Here is a 22,874-nt window from a genome sequence, read left to right on the forward strand (position 1 = left end):
CCAAACATGCATTATGTCTAAAAATGCCTGTAATATTAAATCTATGTGAGTTTGATCAGAATCAGGTATTTTGGTAAGGTTTACAAATACAAAATCTAGGTTTTACTCATAATGACAGTATAACTGCCACACTCAATATGACAGTTATTTAAACATAACTCCTAAACCAAACATGATAAATGGCTAAGTATACCTGGAGAAATGTATCTTTGTGAGTTTTGCTGGAAAAAAAAAAATGTACCGTATTTTCCGCACTATAAGGCGCACCTAAAAACCACACATTTTCTCAAAAGCTGACAGTGCGCCTTATAATCCGGTGCGCCTTATATATGGGTTAATATTAATATTAATTTTCATAAAGTTTAGGTCTCGCAACTACGGTAAACAGCCGCCATCTTTTTTCCCCGTAGAAGAAGCGCGCGGTGCATGCTGGGATATGTGGCGTTTCATTTCCATTTGTGTGTTTATGTAAAGACCCCAAAATGGCTCCTATTAAGTGTGTTGTCTGTCTAATTATAAATAATGCAGACGAGGCGTGTTAACTGAGTTCTCAACGTTTACTCACAGCGTGCTCATAACCACATTCTAACTGCCAGCACATACAACAACGCTTCTCAGGGCTACCGCGCATGCTCGTCACTATCGTTGCATGCTGGGTAGTGTAGTTGTTATATTTGCTAGCTCATAACATCACATAAAGAGACACGCTTACGCGCTTAATTCAATACTCACCGTCATTCCGGGTGGATTGACAAAAGACCTCCAGCCGCTAGATATTGGTGTCAACAGAGCATTCGAAGCTAGACTGCTAACTGCGTGGGAACAGTGGATGACAGAAGGCGAACACACGTGACGTTCACCAAGACAGGGAGACAGCGCCGGACGACATACGCCAACATCTGCCAATGGATCGTAAATGCCTGGGCAGATATTTCGGTCACAACTGTGGTCCGAGCTTTCCGGAAGGCAGGATTCACAGAACTGCTGGACAACAGCGACACTGACTCCGATTACTTCGACGAGACGGAGCCGGCCATTTTGGATCCCACATTCGCCCAACTTTTCAATTCGGACACCGTAGGAGAAGAATTCGAGGGATTTATGAATGAAGAATAACTTCAGAAAGTGAGCGTTATGTTTATTTTGTGTGTTGTGACATTAACGTTCGAGCAACATTATGTTGCTATTGCTCTGCACTATTTTGAATTTTACTATGTTTGTGATTGCACATTTGCGTACATTTTGGGAGTGAACAGAGTTGTTAGAACGCTGGTTTTTAATATATTATTAAAGTTTGACTGACCTATCTGACTGTTTTTTTGACATTCCTTTAGCGCAGTTAGATGCGGCTTACAACACGGGGCGGCTTATGGTGCGGAAAATACGGTAAGGTTTATAAAGACACAAGTTGTTTTTTTTTACTCCATATAATGGTATAACTGTCATACTAAATATGAAAGTTATATAAACATAACTCCAAAACCAAACATGTTTTATGTCTAAAAATTCCTGTAATATTGTACCTATGTGAATTTTACCAGAATAAGGTATTTTGGTAAGGTTTACAAATACAAAAATTACGTTTTACTCATAATGACAATATAACTGCCACATTTAACATGCCAGGTATTTAAACATAATTCCTAAACCACAAATGCAAAATGGCTAATAATGCCTGGAGCAATGTATCTTTGTGAGTTTTCCTGGGAAAAAAAAATTAAAAATTGTATGGTTTGTAAAGACACAAGTTAGTTTTTTACTTATTGTGACAGTATAAGCATACTAAATATAAAAGTTAAATAAACATAACTCCAAAACCAAACTTGCAATACGTCTAAAAATGCCTGTAATATTGTATCTATGTGAGTTTTACCAGAATCAGGTATTTTGGTAAGGTTTAGATATACACACATTTGGTTTTACTCATAATGACAGTATAACTGCCACATTTAATATGACAGTTATGTAAACATAACTCCTATACCAGACATGCAAAATGGTTAATAATGCCTGGAGAAATGTATCTTTGTGAGTTTTACTGGAAAAAACGAATTTGTAAGGTTTATAAAGATACAAGTTAAATGTTTTACTCAATATGATGATAAACTGTCATACTAAATATGAAAGTTATATTAACATAACTCCAAAACCAATGAATCTATGTTCGTTTTACTAGAATCAGGAATTTTGGTAAGGTTTACAAAAACAAAAAATAGGTTTTACTCATAATGACAGTATAACTGCAACATTCAATATGACAGTTATGTAAACATAACTCCTAAACCACACATGCAAAATGGTTAATAATGCCTGGAGAAATGTATCTTTTTAAGTTTTACAATTTTGTAAGGTTTGTAAAGACTGCGATGAGGTGGCGACTTGTCCAGGGTGTACCCCGCCTTCCGCCCGATTGTAGCTGAGATAGGCTCCAGCGCCCCCCTCGACCCCAAAGGGAATAAGCGGTAGAAAATGGATGGATGAATGGGTTTGTAAAGACACAAGTTATTTTTTTCTTACTCAATATGACAGTAAAACTGTCATACTAAATGTAAAACAATTATAAACATAACTCCAAAACCAAACATGCATTATGTCTAAAAATGCCTGTAATATTGTATTCTTGTGAGTTTAACTAGAATCAGTTGTTTTTGTAAGGTTTGCAAATACAAAAATATTGGTTTAACTCACTATGACAGTATACTGTCACATTCAATCTGACAGTTATTTAAACATAACTCCTAAACCAAACATGTTTTATGTCTAAAAATTCCTGTAATATTGTATATATATGAGTTTTACCAGAATCAGGCATTTTGGTAAGGTTTACAAATACAAAAAAAAAGTTTTACTCATAATGACAATATAACTGCCACACTCAACATGACAGTTATTTAAACATAATTCCTAAACCAAACATGATACATGGCTAATAATGCCTGGAGAAATGTATCTTTGTGATTTTTACTAGAAAAAAATATTTTGTAAGGTTTGTAAAGACAAAAGTTAGTTTTTTTTTTACTCAATATGATGGTATAACTGTCATACTAAATATGGAAGTTATATAAACATAATTCCAAAACCAAACTCCTAAACCAAACTTGCAATATGTCTTAAACTGCCTGTAATATTTAATCTATGTGAGTTTTACCAGAATCAGGTATTTTGGTAAGGTTTACAAATACAAAACTTGGGTTTTACTCATAATGACAGTATAACTGCAACATTTGATATGACAGTTATTTAAACCAAACATGATAAATGGCTAATAATGCCTGGAGAATTGTATCAGTGTGAGTTTTATTGGAAACAAATAATTTGTAAGGTTTATAAAGACACAAGTTAGTTTTTTTTATTTAATATGATGGTATAACTGTCATACTAAATATGAAAGTTATATAAATATAACTCCAAAACCAAACATACATTATGTCTAAAAATGCCTGTAATATTGTATCTATGTGAGTTTTACCAGAATCAGGTATTTTGGAAAGGTTCACAATTACAAAAAATAGGTTTTACTCATAATGACAGTATAACTGCCATATTGACTGCCACCAAACATGCATTGTGTTTAAAAATGCTTATAATTTTGTATCCATGTGAGTTTTACTCTAATCAGTTGTTTTTGTAAGGTTTACAAGTACAAAATATTAGTTTTACTCATAATGACAGTATACTGACAAAATGGCTAATAATGCCTTGAGGAATGTATCTTTGTGAGTTTTACTGGAAAAAATATTTTGTAAGGTTTGTAAAGACACAAGTTAGTTTTTTTACACAATTTAGCAGTTTAGCTGTCATACTATATATGAAAGTTATATAAACATAATTCCAAAACCAAATATGCAATCCGTCTAAAAATGCCTGTAATATTGAATATATGTGAGTTTTGTCAGATTCAGGTATTTTGGTAAGGTTTACAAATACAAAAATTAGGTTTTACTCATAGTGACAATATAACTGCCACACTCAATATGACAGTTAATTAAACATAACTCCTAAAACACAAATGCAAAATGACAAATAATGCCTAGAGAAATGTACATTTGTGAATTTTACTGGAAAACAATATTTTGTAAGATTTGTAAAGATACAAATTAGTTTTTTTTTACTCAATATGATGGTATAACTGTCATACTAAATATGAAAGTTATATAAACATAACTCCAAAACCAAACATGCTTTATTTCTCAAAATTCCTGTAATATTGTATCGGTGTGGGTTTTACCAGAATCAGGTATTTTGGTAAGGTTTACAAATACAAAAAATAGGTTTTATTTATAATGACACACAATACAATAACTACCCCACTCAATATGACAGTTATTTAAACATAACTCCTAAACCAAACATGATAAATGGCTAATTATGCCTGGAGAAAAGTATCTTTGTGAGTTTTGGGGGAAAAAAATTGTAAGGTTTATAAGGACACAAGTTTTTTTTTTTTTTACTCAATATGATGGTATACTGTCATACTAAATATGAAAGTTGTATAAACATAACTCCAAAACCAAACATGCATTATGTCTAAAAATGCTTGCAATATTGTATCTATGTGATTTTTACCAGAATCAGGTATTTTTGGTAAGTTTTACAAATACAAAAATTAGGTTTTACTCATAATGACAGTATACTGTCACATTCAATCTGAAAGTTATTTAAACATAACTCCTAAACCACAAATACAAAAAGGCTAATAATGCATGGAGAAATGTATCTTTGTGAGTTTTCCTGGAAAAAAATGTTTTTTTATAAGGTTTGTAAAGACACAAGTTAGTTTTTTTTTACTTAATATGACAGTATAACTGTCATACTAAATATGAAAGTTAAATAAACATAACTCCAAAACCAAACTTGCAAAACTTCTAAAAATGCCTGTAATATTGAATCTATGTGAGTTTTACCAGAATCAGGTATTTAGGTAAGGTTTACAAATACAAAAATTGGGTTTTACTCATAATGACAATATAACTGCCATATTCAAAATAACAGTTATTTAAACACAACTCCTAAACCAAACATGCAAAATGACTAATAATGCCTGGAGAAATGTATATTTGTGAATTTTACTAAAAAAAAACTATTTTGTAAGAATTGTAAAGACAAAAGTTTTTTTTTTTTTACTGAATATGATGGTATAACTATCAAACGAAATATAAAAATAATATAAACATAATTCCAAAAACAAACTCCTAAACCAAACTTGCAATCCGTCTTAAACTGCCTGTAATATTGAATCTATATGAGTTTTACCAGAATCAGGTATTTTTGTAAAGACACGAGTTAGGTTTTTTTTACACAATTTAACAGTATAGCTGTCATACTATATATGAAAGTTATATAAACACAACTCCAAAACCAAATATGTAATCCGTCTAAAAATGCCTGTAATATTGAATACATGTGAGTTTTATCAGAATCAGGTCTTTTGGTAAGGTTTACAAAAACAAAAATTAGGTTTTACTCATAGTGACAGTATAACTGCCACACTCAATATGACAGTTAATTAAACATAACTCCTAAAACACAAATGCAAAATGACTAATAATGCCTAGAGAAAGGTATATTTGTGAATTTTACTGGAAAACAATATTTTGTAAGGTTTGTAAAGATACAAATTATTTTTTGTTTTTTACTCAATATGATGGTTTAACTTTCATACTAAATATGAAAGTTATATAAACATAACTCCAAAACCAAACATGCTTTATGTCTAAAAATTCCTGTAATATTGTATCGATGTGGGTTTGACCAGAATCAGGTAATTTGGTAAAGTATACAAATACAAAAAATAGGTTTTACTCATAATGACAGTATAACTGCCACACTAAATATGACAATTGTTTAAACATAACTACTAAACCAAACATGATAAAAGGCTAATTATGCCTGGAGAAATGTATATTTGTGAGTTTTACTGGGGACATTTTTTTTTGTAAGGTTTATGATGACACAAGTTATTTTTTTTCTACTCAATAGGATGGTATAACTGTCATACTAAATATAAAAGTTGTATGAACATAACTCCAAAACCAAACATGCATTATGTCTTAAAATGCCTGCAATATTGTATCTATGTGATTTTTACCAGAATCAGGTATTTTTGGTAAGGTTTACACATACAAAAATTAGGTTTTACTCACTATGACAGTATACTGTCACATTCAATCTGACAGTTATTTAAACAAACTGTAACTCCTATACCACAATTACAAAATGGCTAATAATGCCTGAAAAATGTATCTTTGTGAGTTTTTCTGGAATTTTTTTTTTTTTTTAAGGTTTGTAAATAAACAAGTTAGTTTTTTTTACTTAATATGACAGTATAACTGTCATACTAAATATGAAAGTTAAATAAACATAACTCCAAAACCAAACTTGCAATACAACTAAAAATGCCTGTAATATTGAATCTATGTGAGTTTTACCAGAATCAGGTATTTTGGTAAGGTTTACAAATACAAAAATTGGGTTTTACTCATAATGACAGTATAACTGCCATATTCAAAATAACAGTTATTTAAACATAACTCCTAAACCAAACATGCTAAATGGCTAATAATGCCTGGAGAAATGTATCTTTGTGAGTTTTACTAGAAAAAAATATTTTGTAACGTTTGTAAAGACAAAAGTTATTTTTTTTTACTCAATATGATGGTATAACTGTCAAACTAAATATGAAAGTAATATAAACATAATTCCAAAACCAAACTCCTAAACCAAACTTGCAATCCGTCTTAAACTGCCTGTAATATTGAATCTATATGAGTTTTACCAGAATCAGGTATTTTGGTAAGGTTTACAAATACAAAACTTGGGTTTTACTCATAATGACAGTATAACTGCATTATTTGATATGACAGTTATTTAAACATAACTCCTAAACCAAACATGATAAATGGCTAATAATGCCTGGAAAAATGTATATAAACATAACTCCAAAACCAAACATGCATTATGTGTAAAAATGCCTGTAATATTGTATCTATGTGAGTTTTACCAGAATCAGGTATTTTGGTAAGGTTTATGAATACAAAATTTAGGTTTTACTCATAATGACAGTATAACTGCCATATTCAAAATAACAGTTATTTAAACATAACTCCTGAACCAAACATGCTAAATGGCTATTAATGCCTGGAGAAATGTATACAAACAAAACTCCAAAACCAAACATGCATTATGTCTAAAAATGCCTTAAGTATTGTATCTATGTGAGTTTTACCAGAATCAGGTATTTTGGTAAGGTTTACATATACACAAATTTGGTTTTACTCATAATGACAGTATAACTGCCACATTTAATATGATAGTTATGTAAACATATACCACACATGCAAAATGGTTAATAATGCCTGGAGAAATGTACCGGTATCTTTGTGATTTTAACTAGAAAAAAATATTTTGTAAGGTTTGTAAAGACAAAAGTTAGTTGTTTTTTTTACTCAATATGAAGGTATAACTGTCATACTAAATATGAAAGTTATATAAACATAATTCCAAAACCAAACTCCTAAACCAAACTTGCAATCTGTCTTAAACTGCCTGTTATATTGAATCTATGTGAGTTTTACCAGAATCATGTATTTTGGTAAGGTTTACAAATACAAAACTTGGGTTTTACTCATAATGACAGTATAACTGCAACATTTGATATGACAGTTATTCGAACATAACTCCTAATTCAAACATGATAAATGGCTAATAATGCCTGGAGAAATGTATCATGGTGAGTTTTACTGGAAACAAATAATTTGTAAGGTTTATAAAGACACAAGTTAGTTTTTTTATTTAATATGATGGTATAACTGTCATACTAAATATGAAAGTTGTATAAACATAACTCCAAAACCAAACAAGCATTATGTCTAAAAATGCCTGTAATATTGTATCTGTGTGAGTTTTACCAGAATCAGGTATTTTGGTTAAGGTTGACAAATACAAAAATTAGGTTTTATTCATAATGACAGTATAACTGCCACATTGACGGCCACCAAACATGCATTATGTCTAAAAATGCTTATAATTTTGTATCCATGTGAGTTTTACTAGAATCAGTAGTTTTTGTAAGGTTTACAAATACAAAATATTCGTTTTACTCATAATGACAGTATACTGTCACAATTAATCTGACAAAATGGCTAATAATATCTTGAGGAATGTGTCTTTGTGAGTATTACTGGAAAACATATTTTGTAAGGTTTGTAAAGACACAAGTTAGGTTTTTTTTTTTACACAATTTAACAGTATAGCTGTTATACTATGTATGAAAGTTATATAAACATAATTCCAAAACCAAATATGCAATCCGTCTAAAAATGCCTGTCATATTGAATATATGTGAGTTTTATCAGAATCAGGTATTTTGGTAAGGTTTACGAATACAAAAATTAGGTTTTACTCATAGTGACAATATAACTGCCACACTCAATAAGACAGTTAATTAAACATAACTCCTAAAACACGAATGCAAAATGACTACTAATGCCTAGAGAAATGTATATTTGTGAATTTTACTGGAAAACAATATTTTGTAAGGTTTGTAAAGATACAAATTAGGTTTTTTTACTTAATATATAATGGTATAACTGTCATACTAAATATGAAAGTTATATAAACATAACTCCAAAACGAAACATGCTTTATGTCTAAAAATTCCTGTAATTTATGTATCAATGTGGGTTTTACCAGAATCAGGTGTTTTGGTAAGGTTTACAAATACAAAAAATAGGTTTTACTCACAATGACAGTATAACTGCCACACTCAATATGACAGTTATTTAAACATAACTCCTAAACCAAACATGATAAATGACCAATTATGCCTGGAGAAATGTATCTTTGTGAGTTTTACTGGGGGAAAAAAAATTGTAAGGTTTATAAAGACACAAGTTATTTTTTTTTTACTCAATATGATGGTATAACTGTCATACTAAATATGAAAGTTGTATAAACATAACTCCAAAACCAAACATGCATTATGTCTAAAAATGCCTGCAATATTGTATATATGTGATTTTTACCAGAATCAAGTATTTTTGGTAAGGTTTACAAATACAAAATTTAGGTTTTACTCATAATGACAGTATACTGTCACATTCAATCTGACAGTTATTTAAACATAACTCCTAAACCACAAATACAAAATGGCTAATAATGCCTGGAGAAATGTATCTTTGTGAGTTTTCCTGGAAAAAAAAAATATTTTATAAGGTTTGTAAAGACACAAGTTAGGTTTTTTTACTTAATATATTAATATATATTATATATTAATATAACTGTCATACTAAATATGAAAGTTAAATAAACATAACTCCAAAACCAAACTTGCAATACGTCTAAAAATGCCTGTAATATTGAATCTATGTGAGTTTTATCAGAATCAGGTATTTAGGTAAGGTTTACAAATACAAAAATTGGGTTTTACTCATAATGACAGTATAACTGCCATATTCAAAATAACAGTTATTTAAACACAACTCCTAAACCAAACATGCTAAATTGCTAATAATGCCTGGAGAAATGTATCTTTGTGAATTTTACTAGAAAAAACTATTTTGTAAGGTTTGTAAAGACAAAAGTTTTTTTTTTTTACTGAATATGATGGTATAATTGGGCCTCACGGTGGAAGAGGGGTTAGTGCATCTGCCTCACAATACGAAGGTCCTGAGTAGTCTTGGGTTCAAACCCGGGCTCGGTTTTATGCTGGATCCAATATGGACTGGACTCTCACAATATTATGTTAGACCCACTCGACATCCATTGCATTCGGTCTTCCTAGAGGGGGGGGGTTACCCACATATGCGGTCCTCTCCAAGGTTTCTCATAGTCATTCACATCGACGTCCCACTGGGGTGAGTTTTTCCTTGCCCTTATGTGGGCTATACCGAGGATGTCGTTGTGGCTTGTGCAGCCCTTTGAGACACTTGTGATTTAGGGCTATATAAATAAACATTGATTGATTGATTGATAACTCTAAACCAAACATGGTTAATAGGCTATAATGCCTGGAGAAATGTATCTTTGTGAGTTTTACTGGAAAAAAATTTTTTTTAAGGTTTATAAAGACACAAGTTCGTTTTTTTTACTCAATATGACAGTATAACTGGAATACTAAATGTAAAAAATATATAAACATAACTCCAAAACCAAACATGCATTATGTTTAAAAATGCCTGTAATTTTGTATCAATGCGAGTTTTACTAAAATCAATTGTTGTAGTAAGGTTTGCAACTACAAAATATTGGTTTTACTCACCATGATAGTATACTGTCACATTCAATTTGACAGTTATTTAAACATAACTACCAAACCACACATGCGAAATGGCTATAATGCCTGGAGAAATGTATCTTTGTGAGATTACTGGAAAAACATATTTTGTAAGGTTTGTAAAGAAACAATTTAGTTTTTTTTTACCTAATATGATGAGGTGGCGACTTTTCCAGGGTTTACCCCGCCTTCCGCCCGATTGTAGCTGAGATAGGCTCCGAAGGGAAAAAGCGGTATAAAATGGATGGATGGATGGACAGTATAACTGTCATACTAAATGTAAAAGTAGTATAAACATAACTCCAAAACCAAACATGCATTATGTCTAAAAATGCCTGTAATATTGTATCCATGTGAGCTTTACTAGAATCAGTTGTTTTTGTAAGTTTTGCAAATACAAAATATTGGTTTTACTCACTATGACAGTATACTGTCACATTCAATCTGACAGCTATTTAAACATAACTTCTAAACCAAACATGCAAAATGACTAATAATGCCTGGAAAAATGTATCTCTGTGAATTTTACTGGAAAAAAATATTTTGTAAGGTTTGTAAAATTACAAGTTTGTTATTTTTTACTCAATTTGACAGTATAATTGTCATACTAAATATGAAAGTTATATACACATAACTCCAAAACCAAATTTGCAATCCATCTAAAAATGCCTGTAATATTGAATCTATGTGAGTTTTACCAAAATCAGGTATTTTGGTAAGGTTTACAAATACAAAAATTAGGTTTAACTCATAATGACAGTATAACTGCCACACTCAATATGACAGTGTTTTTAAACATAACTCCTAAAAAACAAATGCAAAATGACTAATAATGCCTGGAAAAATTTATCTTTGTGAATTTTAATGGAAAAAAAATATATTGTAAGGTTTGTAAAGACATAAATTAGTTTTTTTTACACAATATGATGGTATAACTGTCATACTAAATATGAAAGTTATATAAACATAACTGCAAAACCAAACATGTTTTATGTCTAAAAATTCTTGTAATATTGTATCTATGTGAGTTTTACCAGAATCAGGTATTTTGGTAAGGTTTACAAATACAAAAATTAGGTTTTACTCACTATGACAGTATACTGTCACATTCAATCTGCCTGTTATTTAAACATATATTCTAAACCACAGATGCAAAATGGATAATAATGCCTGGAGAAATGTATTTTTGTGAATTTTACCGGGAAAAAATATTTTATAAGGTTTGTATAGACATAAGTTAGTTTTTTTTTACTCAACATGATAGTATAACTGTCTTACTAAATTTGAAAGTTATATAAACATAACTCCAAAACCAAACTTGCAATCTGTCTAAAAATGTCTGTAATATTGAATATATGTAATTTTTACCAGAATCAGGTATTTTGGTAAGGATTACAAATAAAAAAATTAGGTTTTACTCATAATGACGGATAACTGCCACATTCGAAATGAAAGTTTTTCTAACCATAACTCCTAAACAAAACATGCTAAATGGCTAATAATGCCTGGAGAAATGTATCTTTGTAAGTTTTACTGAAAAAAAAAAATTGTTAGGTTTGTAAAGCACAAGTCTTTTTTTAACTCAAAAAGACAGTATAACTGTCATACTAAATGGAAAAGTTATATAAACATAACTCCAAAACCAAACATGCATTTTGTCTAAAAATGCCTGAATTGATGTATCCATGTGAGTTTTACTAGAATCAGTTGTTTTTGTAAGTTTTGCAAATACAAAATATTGGTTTTACTCACTATGACAGTATACTGTCACATTCAATCTGACAGTTATTTGAACATAACTCCTAAACCACACATTCAAAATGACTAATAATGCCTGGAGAAATGTATCTCAGTGAATTTTTCTGGAAAAAAATATTTTGTAAGGTTTGTTATGACACAAGTTTTTTTTTTTTTTTTACTCAATATGACAGCAGTATACTGTCTTAGTGAGTAAAACCAATATTTTGTATTTGCAAACCTTACAAAAACAACTGATTCTAGTAAAACTCACATGGATACAAAATTACAGGCATTTTTAGATGTAATGCATGTTTTGTTTTGGAGTTATGTTTATATAACTTTTACATTTAGTATGACAGTTATAATGTCATATTGAGTAAAAAAAATAACTTGTGTCTTTACAAACCTTACTTCTTTTTTTTTCAGTAAAACTCACAAATACACATTTTTCCAAGCATTATTAGCCATTTTGCATGTGTGGTTTAGTAGTTATATTTAAATAACTGCCATATTGAGTGTGGCAGTTATACTGTCATTATGAGTAAAACCTTATTTTTGTATTTGTAAACCTCACCAAAATACCTGATTGTAGTAAAACTCACATAGATACAATATTACAGGCATTTTTAGACATATTGCATGTTTGGTTTTGGAGTTATGTTTAAATAACTTTCATATTTAGTATGACAGTTATACTGTCATATTGAGTAAAAAAAACTAACTTGTGTCTTTACAAACCTTACAAATTTTTTTTTTTTTTTTTCAGTAAAACTCACAAAAATACATTTCTCCAGGCATTATTAGTAATTTTGTATGTGTGGTTTAGGAGTTATGTTTAAATAACTGTCAGTTTGAATGTGACATCATACTGTCATAGTGAGTAAAACCAATATTTTGTATTTGCAAACCTTAAAAAAACAACTCATTCTAGTAAAACTCACATGGATGCAATGTTGCAGGAATTTTTAGACAAAATGCATGTATTTTAATATACATTTTACATTTAGTATGACAGTTATACTGTCATATAGAGTAAAAAAAACTAACTTGTGTCTTTACAAACCTTACAAATTTTTTTTTTTTTTTTCAGTAAAACTCACAAAGATGCATTTCTCCAGTCATTATTAGCCATCCATCCATCCATCCATCTTCTTCCGCTTATCCGAGGTCGGGTCGCGGGGGCAGCAGCTTAAGCAGGGAAGCCCAGACTTCCCTCTCCCCAGCCACTTCGTCCAGCTCCTCCCGGGGGATCCCGAGGCGTTCCCAGGCCAGCCGGGAGAGATAGTCTTCCCAGCGTGTCCTGGGTCTTCCCCGTGGCCTCCTACCGGTCGGACGTGCCCGAAACACCTTCCTAGGGAGGCGTTCGGGTGGCATCCTGACCAGATGCCCGAACCACCTCATCTGGCTCCTCTCGATGTGGAGGAGCAGCGGCTTTACTTTGAGCTCCCCCCGAATGACAGAGCTTCTCACCCTATCTCTAAGGGAGAGCGCCGCCACTCGGCGGAGGAAACTCATTTCGGCCGCTTGTAGCCGTGATCTTGTCCTTTCGGTCATGACCCATAGGTGAGGATGGGAACGTAGATCGACCGGTAAATCGAGAGCTTTGCCTTCCGGCTCAGCTCCTTCTTCACCACAACGGATCGATACAGCGTCCGCATTACTGAAGATGCCGCACCGATCCGCCTGTCGATCTCACGATCCACTCTTCCCCCACTCGTGAACAAGACTCCGAGGTACTTGAACTCCTCCACTTGGGGCAAGATCTCCTCCCCAACCCGGAGATGGCACTTAACCCTTTTCCGGGAGAGAACCATGGACTCGGACTTGGAGGTGCTGATTCCCATCCCAGTCGCTTCACACTCGGCTGCGAACCGATCCAGCGAGAGCTGAAGATCTTGGCCAGAGGAAGCCATCAGGACCACATCATCTGCAAATAGCAGAGACCTAATCCTGCAGCCACCAAACCAGATCCCCTCAACGCCCTGACTGCGTCTAGAAATTCTGTCCATAAAGGTTATGAACAGAATCGGTGACGAAGGGCAGCCTTGGCGGAGTCCAACCCTCACTGGAAACGTGTCCGACTTACTGCCGGCAATGCGGACCAAACTCTGGCACTGATTATACAGGGAGCGAACTGCCACAATAAGACAGTCCGTTACCCCATACTCTCTGAGCACTCCCCACAGGACTTCCCGGTGTACACGGTCGAATGCCTTCTCCAAGTCCACAAAGCACATGTGGACTGGTTGGGCAAACTCCCATGCACCCTCAATGACCCTGCCGAGAGTATAGAGCTGGTCCACAGTTCCACGACCAGGACGAAAACCACACTGTTCCTCCTGAATCCGAGGTTCGACTATCCGGCGTAGCCTCCTCTCCAGTACACCTGAATAGACCTTACCGGGAAGGCTGAGGAGTGTGATCCCACGATAGTTGGAACACACCCTCCAGTTCCCCTTCTTAAAGAGAGGAACCACCACCCCGGTCTGCCAATCCAGAGGTACCGCCCCCGATGTCCACGCGATGTTGCAGAGTCTTGTCAACCAAGACAGCCCCACAACATCCAGAGCCTTAAGGAACTCCGGGCGGATCTCATCCACCCCCGGGGCCTTGCCACCGAGGAGCTTTTTAACAACCTCGGCAACCTCAGCCCCAGAAATAGGAGAGCCCACCACAGATTCCCCAGGCCCTGCTTCCTCATAGGAAGACGTGCTGGTAGGATTGAGGAGGTCTTCGAAGTATTCCCTCCACCGATCCACAACATCCGCAGTCGAGGTTAGCAGAGCACCATCCCCACCATACACGGTGTTGACACTGCACTGCTTCCCCTTCCTGAGGCGGCGGATGGTGGTCCAGAATTGCTTCGAAGCCGTCCGGAAGTCTTTTTCCATGGCCTCCCCGAACTCCTCCCATGTCCGAGTTTTTGCCTCCGCGACCGCTGAAGCCGCACACCGCTTGGCCTGTCGGTACCTGTCTGCTGCCTCAGGAGTCCCATGAGCCAAAAGAACCCGATAGGACTCCTTCTTCAGCCTGACGGCATCCCTCACCGCCGGCGTCCACCAACGGGTTCTAGGATTACCGCCACGACAGGCACCAACTACCTTGCGGCCACAGCTCCAATCGGCCGCCTCGACAACAGAGGTACGGAACATAGTCCACTCGGACTCAATGTCCAGCGCCTCCCTCGTGACATGTTCAAAGTTCTTCCGGAGGTGGGAATTGAAACTCTCTCTGACAGGAGACTCTGCCAGGCGTTCCCAGCAAACCCTCACAATGCGTTTGGGCCTGCCAGGTCTGTCCGGCATCCTCCCCCACCATCGCAGCCAACTCACCACCAGGTGGTGATCGGTAGAAAGCTCCGCCCCTCTCTTCACCCGAGTGTCCAAAACATGAGACCGCAAATCCGATGACACAACTACAAAGTCGATCATAGAACTGCGGCCTAGGGTGTCCTGGTGCCAAGTGCACATATGGACACCCTTATGTTTGAACATGGTGTTTATTATCGACAATCTGTGACGAGCACAAAAGTCCAATAACAGAACACCACTCGGGTTCAGATCTGGGCGGCCATTCTTCCCAATCACACCTCTCCAGGTTTCACTGTCGCTGCCAACATGAGCGTTGAAGTCCCCCAGTAGAACGAGGGAATCACCCGGGGGAGCACTCTCCAGTACTCCCTCGAGTGAATCCAAAAAGGGTGGGTACTCTGAGCTGCCGTTTGGCGCGTAAACGCAAACAACAGTCAGGACCCGTCCCCCCACCCGAAGGCGGAGGGAAGCTACCCTCTCGTCCACCCGGTTGAACTCCAATGTGCAGGCTTTGAGCCGAGGGGCAACAAGAATTGCCACCCCAGCCCGTCGCCTCTCATTGCCGGCAACGCCAGAGTGGAAGAGAGTCCAGCCCCTCTCAAGAGAAGTGGTTCCAGAGCCCTTGCTGTGCGTCGAAGTGAGTCCGACTATATCTAGCCGGAACTTCTCCACCTCACGCACTAGCTCAGGCTCCTTCCCCCCCAGCGAAGTGACGTTCCACGTCCCAAGAGCCAGCTTATGTAGCCGAGGATCGGACTGCCAAGCGCCCTGCCCTCGGCTGTCGCCCAGCTCACACTGCACCCGACCTCTATGGCCCCTGCTATGGGTGGTGAGCCCATTGGAGGGGGGACCCACGTTGCCTCTTCGGGCTGTGCCCGGCCGGGCCCCATGGGGACAGGCCCGGCCACCAGGCGCTCGCCATCGTGCCCCACCTCCGGGCCTGGCTCCAGAGGGGGGCCCCGGTGACCCGCGTCCGGGCGAGGGAAATCTGGGTCCTTTGTGTTTGTTCTTCATCGAGGTCTTCGAGCTGCTCTTTGTCTGATCCCTCACCTAGGACCAGTTTGCCTTGGGAGACCCTACCAGGGGGCATAGAAACCCCCGGACAACATAGCTCCTAGGATCATTATTAGCCATTTAGCATTTTTGTTTTAGGAGTTATGTTTAATTAATTGTCATTTTGAACGTGGCAGTTATAATGTCATTAGAGTAAAACCTAATTTTTGTATTTGTAAACCTTACCAAAATACCTGAATATGGTAAAACTCACATAGATTCAATATTACAGGCATTTTTAGACGGATTGCATGTTTGGTTTTGAAGTTATGTTTATATAACTTTCAAATTTAGTAAGACAGTTATACCATCATATTGAGTAAAAAAAAAAAACTTTTGTCCAAACAAACCTTACAAAATATTTTTTTTTCCAGTAAAACTCACAAAAATACATTTCTCCAGGCTTTATTGGCCATTTTGCATCTGTGGTTTAGAATTTATGTTTAAATAACAGTCAGATTGAATGTGACAGTATACTGTCATAGTGAGTAAAACCAAAATGTTGTATTTGCAAACCTTACAAAAACAAATGATTCTACTAAAACTCACTTGGATACAATATTATAGGCATTTTAAGACATAATGCATGTTTCGTTTAGGAATTATGTTGAAAAACTCTTTTATTGCTTTTTTCGCATTATATCAGGATTTTAAAAACATCACTGTCATATTGAGCAAAAAAACTACTTTTTGTAATTGCAAGCCTTAAAAAAGCATATGTTTCAGGTAAAACTCACAAGGATGCATTGTTTTAGGCTTTATTAGCCTTTTTGCATGTGTGGTTAGGAAGTTATGTTTAAATAAATGTCAAATTGATTAGAGAAGTTATACTGTCATTATGGGTAAAACCTAATTTTTGTATTTGTAAACCTTACCAAATTACCTGATTCTGGTAAAACTCACATAGATACAGAATTTTAGGCATTTTTTAACATAATGCATGTTTAGTTTTGGAATTATGTAACTTTCATATTTAGTATGAAAGTTATAGTCATATTGAATTAAAAAAACTAACTTGCAACTTTGCAAACCTTACAAAATATATTTTTCCTATTAAAACTAACAAAGACACATGTCTACAGGCTTTAAAAAATCTTGCATGTTTGGTTTAGGAATTATGTTGAAAAACATTTGTATTGCTTTTTCCGCATTATTAGAGGATTTTAAGAACATTGCTGTCATATTGAGTAAACAACTACTTTTTGTAATTACAAGCCTTAAAAAAGCATATGTTCGAGTAAAACTCACAAGGATGCTTTGTTTTAGGCATTATTAGCATTTTTGCATGTGTGGTTAGGAAGTTATGTTTAAATAACTGTCATTTTGAATGTGGCAGTTATCCGTCATTATGAGTAAAACCTAATTTTTGTATTTGTAAACCTTACCAAAATGCCTGATTCTCATAAAACTCACATAGATTCAAAATCACAGGCATTTTTAGACGGATTGCATGTTTGGTTTTGGAGTTATGTTTATATAACTTTAATATTTAGTATGACATTTATATTGTCATATTAAGTAAAAAAGAACTGACTTGTGTCTTTACAAACCTTACAAAACATTTTTTTCCCCCCAGTAAAACTCACAAAGATACATTTCTCCAGGCATTATTAGCATTTTTGCATGTGTGGTTTAGGAGTTATGTTAACATAACCGTCATATTGAGGGTGGCAGTTATACTGTCATTATGAGTAAAACCTAATTTTTGTATTTATAAACCTTACCAAAATTCCTGATTCTGGTAAAACTCACATAGATACAATATTACAGGCATTTTTAGACATAATGCATGTTTGGTTTTGGAGTTATGTTTATATACATTTTTCCAGGCATTATTAGCTATTTATCATGTTTGGTTTAGGAGTTATGTTTAAATAACTGTCATATCAAATAATGCAGTTATACTGTCATTATGAGTAAAACCCAGGTTTTGTATTTGTAAACCTTACCAAAATACCTGATTCTGGTAAAACTCATATAGATTCAATATTACAGGCAGTTTAAGACGGATTGCAAGTTTGGTTTAGGAGCTTGGTTTTGGAATGATGTTTATATTGCTTTTATATTTAGTTTGACAGTAATACCATCATATTGAGTAAAAAAAAAAAAACTTTTGTCTTTACAATTCTTACAAAATAGGTTTTTTTAGTAAAATTCACAAATATACATTTCTCCAGGCATTATTAGTCATTTTGCATGTTTGGTTTATGAGTTGTGTTTAAATAACTGTTATTTTGAATATGGCAGTTATACTGTCATTATGAGTAAAACCCAATTTTTGTATTTGTAAACCTTACCTAAATAAAGCTCACATAGATTCAATATTACAGGCATTTTTAGAAGTTTTGCAAGTTTGGTTTTGGAGTTATTTTTCTTTAACTTTCATATTTAGTATGACAGTTATACTGTCATATTAAGTAAAAAAAAAACTAACTTGTGTCTTTACAAACCTTATAAAATTTTTTTTTTTTTTCCCAGGAAAACTCACAAAGATACATTTCTCCAGGCATTATTAGCCATTTTGTATTTGTGGTTTAGGAGTTACAGTATGTTTAAATAACTGTCAGTGAGTAAAACCTAATTTTTGTATTTGTAAACCTTACCAAAAATACCTGATTCTGGTAAAAATCACATAGATACAATATTGCAGGCATTTTTAGACTTAATGCATGTTTGGTTTTGGAGTTATGTTTATACAACTTTCATATTTAGTATGACAGTTATACCATCATATTGAGTAAAAAAAAAATAACTTGTGTCTTTATAAACCTTACAATTTTTTTTCCCCCAGTAAACCTCACAAAGATACATTTCTCCAGGCATAATTAGTCATTTATCATGTTTGGTTTAGGAGTTATGTTTAAATAACTGTCATATTGAGTGTGGCAGTTATACTGTCATTGTGAGTAAAACCTATTTTTTGTATTTGTAAACCTTACCAAAACACCTGATTCTGGTAAAACCCACATTGATACATAAATTACAGGAATTTTTAGACATAAAGCATGTTTCGTTTTGGAGTTATGTTTATATAACTTTCATATTTAGTATGAAAGTTATACCATTATATATTGAGTAAAAAAACCTCATTTGTATCTTTACAAACCTTACAAAATATTGTTTTCCAGTAAAATTCACAAATATACATTTCTCTAGGCATTAGTAGTCATTTTGCATTCGTGTTTTAGGAGTTATGTTTAATTAACTGTCTTATTGAGTGTGGCAGTTATATTGTCACTATGAGTAAAACCTAATTTTTGTATTCGTAAACCTTACCAAAATACCTGATTCTGATAAAACTCACATATATTCAATATGACAGGCATTTTTAGACGGATTGCATATTTGGTTTTGGAATTATGTTTATATAACTTTCATACATAGTATAACAGCTATACTGTTAAATTGTGTAAAAAAAAAAACCTAACTTGTGTCTTTACAAACCTTACAAAATATGTTTTCCAGTAATACTCACAAAGACACATTCCTCAAGATATTATTAGCCATTTTGTCAGATTAATTGTGACAGTATACTGTCATTATGAGTAAAACGAATATTTTGTATTTGTAAACCTTACAAAAACTACTGATTCTAGTAAAACTCACATGGATACAAAATTATAAGCATTTTTAGACATAATGCATGTTTGGTGGCCGTCAATGTGGCAGTTATACTGTCATTTTTGTATTTGTCAACCTTAACCAAAATACCTGATTCTGGTAAAACTCACACAGATACAATATTACAGGCATTTTTAGACATAATGCTTGTTTGGTTTTGGAGTTATGTTTATACAACTTTCATATTTAGTATGACAGTTATACCATCATATTAAATAAAAAAACTAACTTGTGTCTTTATAAACCTTACAAATTATTTGTTTCCAGTAAAACTCACCATGATACATTTCTCCAGGCATTATTAGCCATTTATCATGTTTGAATTAGGAGTTATGTTCGAATAACTGTCATATCAAATGTTGCAGTTATACTGTCATTATGAGTAAAACCCAAGTTTTGTATTTGTAAACCTTACCAAAATACATGATTCTGGCAAAACTCACATAGATTCAATATAACAGGCAGTTTAAGACAGATTGCAAGTTTGGTTTAGGAGTTTGGTTTTGGAATTATGTTTATATAACTTTCATATTTAGTATGACAGTTATACCTTCATATTGAGGAAAAAAAACAACTAACTTTTGTCTTTACAAACCTTACAAAATATTTTTTTCTAGTTAAAATCACAAAGATACATTTCTCCAGGCATTATTAACCATTTTGCATGTGTGGTATATGTTTACATAACTATCATATTAAATGTGGCAGTTATACTGTCATTATGAGTAAAACCAAATTTGTGTATATGTAAACCTTACCAAAATACCTGATTCTGGTAAAACTCACATAGATACAATACTTAAGGCATTTTTAGACATAATGCATGTTTGGTTTTGGAGTTTTGTTTGTATACATTTCTCCAGGCATTAATAGCCATTTAGCATGTTTGGTTCAGGAGTTATGTTTAAATAACTGTTATTTTGAATATGGCAGTTATACTGTCATTATGAGTAAAACCTAAATTTTGTATTTATAAACCTTACCAAAATACCTGATTCTGGTAAAACTCACATAGATACAATATTACAGGCATTTTTACACATAATGCATGTTTGGTTTTGGAGTTATGTTTATATACATTTTTCCAGGCATTATTAGCCATTTATCATGTTTGGTTTAGGAGTTATGTTTAAATAACTGTCATATCAAATAATGCAGTTATACTGTCATTATGAGTAAAACCCAAGTTTTGTATTTGTAAACCTTACCAAAATACCTGATTCTGGTAAAACTCATATAGATTCAATATTACAGGCAGTTTAAGAAGGATTGCAAGTTTGGTTTAGGAGTTTGGTTTTGGAATTATGTTTATATTACTTTCATATTTAGTTTGACAGTTATACCATCATATTGAGTAAAAAAAAATAACTTTTGTCTTTACAAACGTTACAAAATATTTTTTTCTAGTAAAACTTACAAAGATACATTTCTCCAGGCATTATTAGCCATTTAGCATGTTTGGTTTAGGAGTTATGTTTAAATAACTGTTATTTTGAATATGGCAGTTATACTGTCATTATGAGTAAAACCCAATTTTTGTATTTGTAAACCTTACCAAAATACCTGATTCTGGTAAAACTCACATAGATTCAATATTACAGGCATTTTTAGTTGTATTGCAAGTTTGGTTTTGGAGTTATATTTATTTAACTTTCATATTTAGTATGACAGTTATACTGTCATATTAAGTAAAAAAAACTAACTTGTTTATTTACAAACCTTATAAAAAAAAAAAAAAATCCAGAAAAACTCACAAAGATACATTTTTCCAGGCATTATTAGCCATTTTGTAATTGTGGTATAGGAGTTACAGTTTGTTTAAATAACTGTCAGATTGAATGTGACAGTATACTGTCATAGTGAGTAAAACCTAATTTTTGTATGTGTAAACCTTACCAAAAATACCTGATTCTGGTAAAAATCACATAGATACAATATTGCAGGCATTTTAAGACATAATGCATGTTTGGTTTTGGAGTTATGTTCATACAACTTTTATATTTAGTATGACAGTTATACCATCCTATTGAGTAGAAAAAAAAATAACTTGTGTCATTATAAACCTTACAAAAAAAAATGTCCCCAGTAAAACTCACAAATATACATTTCTCCAGGCATAATTAGCCTTTTATCATGTTTGGTTTAGTAGTTATGTTTAAACAATTGTCATATTGAGTGTGGCAGTTATACTGTCATTATGAGTAAAACCTATTTTTTGTATTTGTATACTTTACCAAAATACCTGATTCTGGTCAAACCCACATCGATACAATATTACAGGAATTTTTAGACATAAAGCATGTTTAGTTTTGGAGTTATGTTTATATAACTTTCATATTTAGTATGAAAGTTAAACCATCATATTGAGTAAAAAACAAAATATAATTTGTATCTTTACAAACCTTACAAAATATTGTTTTCCAGTAAAATTCACAAATATACCTTTCTCTAGGCATTATTAGTCATTTTGCATTTGTGTTTTAGGAGTTATGTTTAATTAACTGTCATATTGAGTGTGGCAGTTATACTGTCACTATGAGTAAAACCTAATTTTTGTTTTTGTAAACCTTACCAAAAGACCTGATTCTGATAAAACTCACATGTATTCAATATTACAGGCATTTTTAGACGGATTACATATTTGGTTTTGGAGTTGTGTTTATATAACTTTCATATATAGTATGGCAGCTATACTGTTAAATTGTGTAAAAAAAACCTAACTCGTGTCTTTACAAAAATACCTGATTCTGGTAAAACTCATATAGATTCAATATTACAGGCAGTTTAAGACGGATTGCAAGTTTGGTTTAGGAGTTTGTTTTTGGAATTATGTTTATATTATTTTTATATTTCGTTTGATAGTTACACCATCATAT

This window comes from Nerophis lumbriciformis, linkage group LG23, assembly GCF_033978685.3.
Source record: "Nerophis lumbriciformis linkage group LG23, RoL_Nlum_v2.1, whole genome shotgun sequence".
Lineage (NCBI taxonomy): Eukaryota > Metazoa > Chordata > Actinopteri > Syngnathiformes > Syngnathidae > Nerophis > Nerophis lumbriciformis.